Here is a 6000-nt window from a genome sequence, read left to right as displayed (position 1 = left end):
ATGATTCAGGCTTTAGACCAATTAGGGGAGGTGTCCTTGGGTAAGCACTGGTAGTAGCTAAGGCAGATGTGTAGATGTAATACCCAATGGTTGGCAGAGGTCCCAGGCTTGATGAAGGTGTCCGGGGGAGCTCCCAGTGAGATGTGCTGAGGTTTTATCAGGGTGAAGGGTGGGAGCTACCTCAGCTCCTCTGCCAGGCCCCTGTTGACCATTATTAAAGTGATAGATAATGAAGTAAAAATAATCAAATTATTATGATACAGAGGGTTTCTATCTATATGATACAGAGGGACAAAGATTCCAAATGAAACATGAATAAAGGAAATGTAAGAAATAAAATCAAAGCAAAAAGTTAAATTAATGAATACAGTTTAGATGAAGAAAATGAAACCTTACAGATACACTGAAATCATCTTTGATAACTTCTGCACGCTCATTCAACAGAAGCAACCACTCTCATGAAGCAGGTGTGGATCCCCTCCAGTCCATGCTTTATCCCTTTATTACATGTAAATATAGCCATAGAAAGTATAATGTTTTTAAATTTTTACATGAATTGCATCATTCTACACATTTCTGGAGTGATTTTTTTTTATTTTGGCCAACAATTGTGTTTTAGTTGGTTATATATTTGGGACCACAAACATGTCTACTATGAAACTGGAATATTTGCCTTCTCATTAAACAAGAAATAACTATATAATAACTATCAGGATCAAAGTGTCCACACAGAACAGTAGCAGATGCAGGTGACTGCTGGACCTCTTCCCAGCCTCTAGCTCCCTAAGGTGGGCACCATATCCAGGGACAGAGTCCACACAGGAAGGATCCTGAAGCATCTGAGAACACAGCCACACTCTTGTCATGCCATTGCCCTTCTATTCTTTCCTTATAACATCATGTAAGAGGGCACAGCGTGTTTCCCATGCTGAACCCTGCTCTGCTCACTCCACACACCTTCCGACACCCACCATGGACACAGTTCAGCAGCTGGAAGAAAGAGGGCACCTGATGGACAGCAAAGGCTTTGATGAATAATAAATACATGAAGGAACTAGGAGTGGGACTAGCCCTCTGCGAAAAAAAGGGTGCTATGGCCAAAAAAGATTGTATTAGCTTTTTTGATGGCAAAAACCTCACCATAAAAATGGAGAGTACTTTAAAATCGTATAGCTTTCTCACACTCAGGGGAGGGAAATTCAAAGAAACTACAGGTGACAGCGGAAAAACTCAGACTGCACCTTTACATACGGCACATTGGTTCGACATCAGAAGTGGAATGGAAAGGAAGGCAAAATAAGAAAATTGAAAGACAGGAAATTAGTGGTGGACTGCATCATAAACAATGTCACCTGTACTCAGATCTATGAAAAAGTAGAATAAAAACTCCATCATCACCTTGGACAAGAATTAGTTCTCAGAATGAACAAGCTCAGTTCAATGGACAAATCCCCTTACTACTGCTTTTTTTGTCATTACTGTATTCAATTACCTTTATCAAAAACATTTTACATGCAACTATTTCAAAGTGTTGGTTTAATTAGAACCCTCTCCAGTCCATGCTTTATCCCTTTATTACATGTAAATATAGCCATAGAAATATGGCTTTGATTAATAAATAATTGTATTTGTATAAAAGAAAGAGAGAATAAGAAAGAAAGAGAAAGAAAGAAAGAAAAAAGAAAAGAAAGAGAAATCATGTAATAGAATGTTAGAATATTAACAAATATATCAGTTAGAACACAACCTCATGTGTCAGTACCCTAGGGTCCCTGAACACCATCCCTGACTCAGGCTTTCCAGCATGCTTGTATCACTCAGTGCAATCCCTGACTCTGATTTTAGTACATGTCTATTTATATATCTGTTTCCTTTCCCTTTTCCACTTGTACTCACGAGTGCCACGAGGACAATGTTAAATAGTAGTAGTGACAGTGGACTTATCTTCCTGTCTATAATGAAATGTCCTTTGTATTTTACCATTAAAGGACAAGGGAGAGATAGAACAATCACTCAACTTAGGTTAAAGAAGTATCCCTTTATACCTATCACATTAAATGTCTTTATCAGCAACAAAAAAAGAAAACTTCAGGCCACAATCCCTGATGAACATTGATGCAAAAAATACTGACAAATCGAATCTGGCAGCACATCCAGAAGCTTATCCACCACGATCAAGTTGGCTTCATCCCTGGGATGCAAGGTTGGTTCAACAGGCACATCAATAAACGTAATTAATCACATAAACAGAACTAAAGACAAAAACCACAAGATTATCTCAATAGACACAGAAAAGGCCTAATTCAACATCCCTTCATGTTAAAAACTCTCAATAAACTAAGTATTGATGGAACGTATCTCAAAATAATGAGAGACATTTATGACAAGCCCACAGCCAATATCATACTGAATAGGCAAAAACTGGACGCATTCCCTTTGAAAACCAACACAAGACAAGAATGCCCTCTCTCACCACTCCTATTTAACATAGTATTGGAAGTTCTGGCCAGGGCAATCAGGCAAGAGAAAGAAATAAAGGGTATTCAGGATGGGCATGGTAGTTCATGTCTGTAATCTCAGCAGTTTGGGAGGCCATGGTGGGCAGATCACGTGAGCCCAGGAGTTCAAGACCAGCCTGAGCAACATGGCAAAACCCTGTCTCTCCCAAAAATGCAAAAATTAGCTGGGCGTGGTGGCACATGCCTGTAGTCCCAGCTACTCAGAAGGCTGAGGCAGGAGGATCACTTGAACCCAGAAGGCAGAGGTTGCAGTGAGCCAATATCATGCCACTGGACTCCAGCCTGGATGACAGAGCGAGACACTAAGAAAGAAAGAGAGAAAGAGAGAGAGAGAAAAGAAAGAAAGAGAGAGAGAAAGAAAGAAAAAGAAAGAAAGAAAGAGAAAAAAGGAAGGAAGGAAAGAAGGAAGGAAGGAAGGATTTGAATAGGAAGAGAGAAAGTCAAACTCTCTCTGTTTGCAGATGACATGATCATATATCAGAAAATCCCATTGTCTCTGTCCAAAAGCTCCTTAGGCTGATAAGCAACTTCAGCGAAGTCTCAGGATACAAAATCAACATGCAAAAATCACAAGCATTCCTATACACCAACAAAAGACAAGCAGAGAGCCAAATCATGACTTAACTCTCATTCACAATTGTTACAAAGAGAATAAAATACCTAGGAATACAGCTAACAAGGGATATGAAGGAACTCTTCAAGAAGAATTACAAAGCACTGCTCAAGGAAATAAGAGGGGACACAAACAAATTGAAAAACATCCTATGCCCATGGATACAAAGAATGAATATTGTGAAAATGGTCATACCGAACAAAGTAATTTATAGATTTAATGCTACTCCCATTCAACTACCATTGACATTCATCACAGGATTAGGAAAAACTACTCTAAAATTCATATAGAACCAGAAAAGAGACCGTATAGCCAAGACAATCCTAAGCAAAGAGATGCTGGAGGCATCATGTTACCTGATTTCAAACTACACTACAAGGCAAACATGAACCTGATCACAACAGCATGGTACTGGTACCAAAACAGATACATAGACCAATGGAAGAGAATAGAGACCTCAGTAATAAGACCACACGTCTATAACCATTTGATCTTCGACAAACCTGAGAAAAACAAGCAATGGGGAAAAGATTCCCTATTTAACAAATGGTGCTGGGGGTGCTGGCTAGCCATATGTAGAAAATGGAAACTGGACCCCTTTCTTACACCTTATACAAAAATCAACTCAAGATGGATTAAAGACTTAAATATCAAAACCCAAACTATAAAAACCCTAAAGAAAATCTAGGCAATACCATTCAGAACAGAGGCACAGGCAAGGATTTCATGATGAAAACACCAAAAGCAATTGCAACAAAAGTAAAAATTGATGAATGGAATCCAATTAAACTAATGAGCTTCTGCACAGCAAAAGAAACTATCATCAGAGTGAACAGACAACCTACAGAATGGGAGAAAATTTTTGCAATCGCTCCATTTGACAAAGGTCTAATATCCAGAATCTATAAGGAACTTAAGCAAATTTACAAGAAAAAAACAACTCCATCAGAAAGTGGGCAAAGGATATGAACAGACACTTTTCAAAAGAAGACATACATGGGGCCAATAAACATGCAAAAAAGCTCAGCATCACTGATCATTAGAGAAATGCAAATCAAAACCACAATGAGATACCATCTCACAACAGTCAGAATTGTGATTATTAAAAAGTCAAGAAACAACAGATGCTGGGGAGGCTGTGGAGAAATAGGAAGGCTTTTACACTGTTGGTGGGAGTGTAAATTAGTTCAACCATAGCGGAAGATAGTGTGGTGATTTCTTAAAGACCTAAAACCATAAACACCATTTGACCCAGCAATCCCATTACTAGGTATATACCCCAAGGAATATAAATCATTCTATTTTCTGTGCACATTTATGTTCATTGCGGCGCTATTCACAATAGCAAAGACATGAAATCAACCAAAATGCCCATCAATGATAGACTGGATAAAGAAAATATGGCATATATACACCATGGAATACTATGCAGCCATAAAAAGGAATGAGATCATGTCCTTCGCAAGGACATGGATGGAGTTGAAAGCCATTATCCTCAGCAAACTAACACAGGAAAATAAAACCAAACACCACATGTTCTCACCTGTAAGTGGGAGCTGAACAATGAGAACATATGAACACAGGGAAGGGAACAACACAAACTGAGGCTTGTCAGGGGAGGCAGGTAGAGGGAGAGCATCAGGAAAAATAGCTAATGCATGCTGGGCTTCATACCTAGGTGATGGGTTGATAGGTGCAGCAAACCACCATGGCACATGTTTACCTATGTAACGAACCTGCACGTTCTGCATATGTATTCCAGAACTTAAAATAAAATAAAATTAAAAGCAAATGATGCTGAATTTTAAGTGCTTTTTCCAAATCTATGGAGATAATATAAATTTTTCTCCTTGTCCCCAGTAGCTCACCATGATCAAATAGCGGTTAGTACTCTGCATCGCAATCTATTAATGTGATTAATCCTATTAATGGAGTTTCCAATATTGAACCATAAGGGGTATGCTTTTAATTTGCTATTAGACACTTTTTTTAAAGGCCATTAGTCCATACTTTCTTTTGATTCTGTCACCTTTGAAGTTTTAGTATTGTTATTATATCAACTTAATGAACAAACATGGTAGCTCTCATTCTGTGCCCTCTGGAACAACAGAAGTAAGATTGGCATTATCTGTTCATTAAGGTTTTGGCTGAATTCACATGTGAATCTGAGGCTTAGGAACTCAGGGAGAATAGTCGTTTCTCAAACTTTCTCAAATTCTATTCTTCTTCTTGAGACAGGGTCTCACTCTATCATGGGTTGGGGTGCAATGGCATGATTACACCTCACTGCAGCCTCCACCTCCCGGGCCCAATTGATCCACCTGCCTCAGCTTCCCCAGTAGCTAGGACTACAGGCATGTGCCAGGCTGGCAAATTTTTTCATTTTTTGGAGAAAAGAGTTTCACTATGTTGCCTAGGCTGGTCTTGAATTCCTGGATTCAAATGATCCTCCCACCTCAGCCTCCCAAAGTGCTGGGATTACAGGTGCGAGCCACAATGGCCAGCCTCAAATTCTTTTATGTCAAGCCATCTGTTTAGATTTTCTATTTTGTGTCAATGATGTAAAAAAATCATTATATTTATACAGCATTTGAAGTTCATTGGCATACAGTTAAGCAAAATACTCTCCTTTTTAAAAATTAATTAGGTAAGATTGTGAGTTAGCTATTTATTAGACTTTGTAAAGATCAGCCTGTTGATTTGTTTGTTCATTTAATTATTTATTTATGCTAGATTTTTTATTTTCAACTCTCTTCTTTTTCTGCCTTTATTATAAATAATTCCTTTCCTCCACTTTCCTTGGGTTTGTTGTTTTTCTAACTTACTAAGTTGAATGCTTAATTCATTTATTTATATTCCTATAATTAG

At 38.4% G+C, this 6000-nt stretch overlaps 1 pseudogene; it reads left to right on the top strand.

Annotated features, from left to right (window-relative positions):
* Positions 1 to 850: 850 nt before the first annotated feature.
* Positions 851 to 1383, top strand: LOC129144094 (fatty acid-binding protein 5-like; annotated as a pseudogene).
* The last annotated feature ends 4617 nt before the right edge of the window (positions 1384 to 6000 follow it).

The sequence above is a fragment of the Pan troglodytes genome, chromosome 4 (assembly GCF_028858775.2).
Source record: "Pan troglodytes isolate AG18354 chromosome 4, NHGRI_mPanTro3-v2.0_pri, whole genome shotgun sequence".
Classification (NCBI taxonomy): Eukaryota; Metazoa; Chordata; class Mammalia; order Primates; family Hominidae; genus Pan; species Pan troglodytes.
The sequence above is the reverse complement of the archived record's forward strand: the minus strand, read 5'-3'. Positions and strand labels throughout refer to the sequence as shown.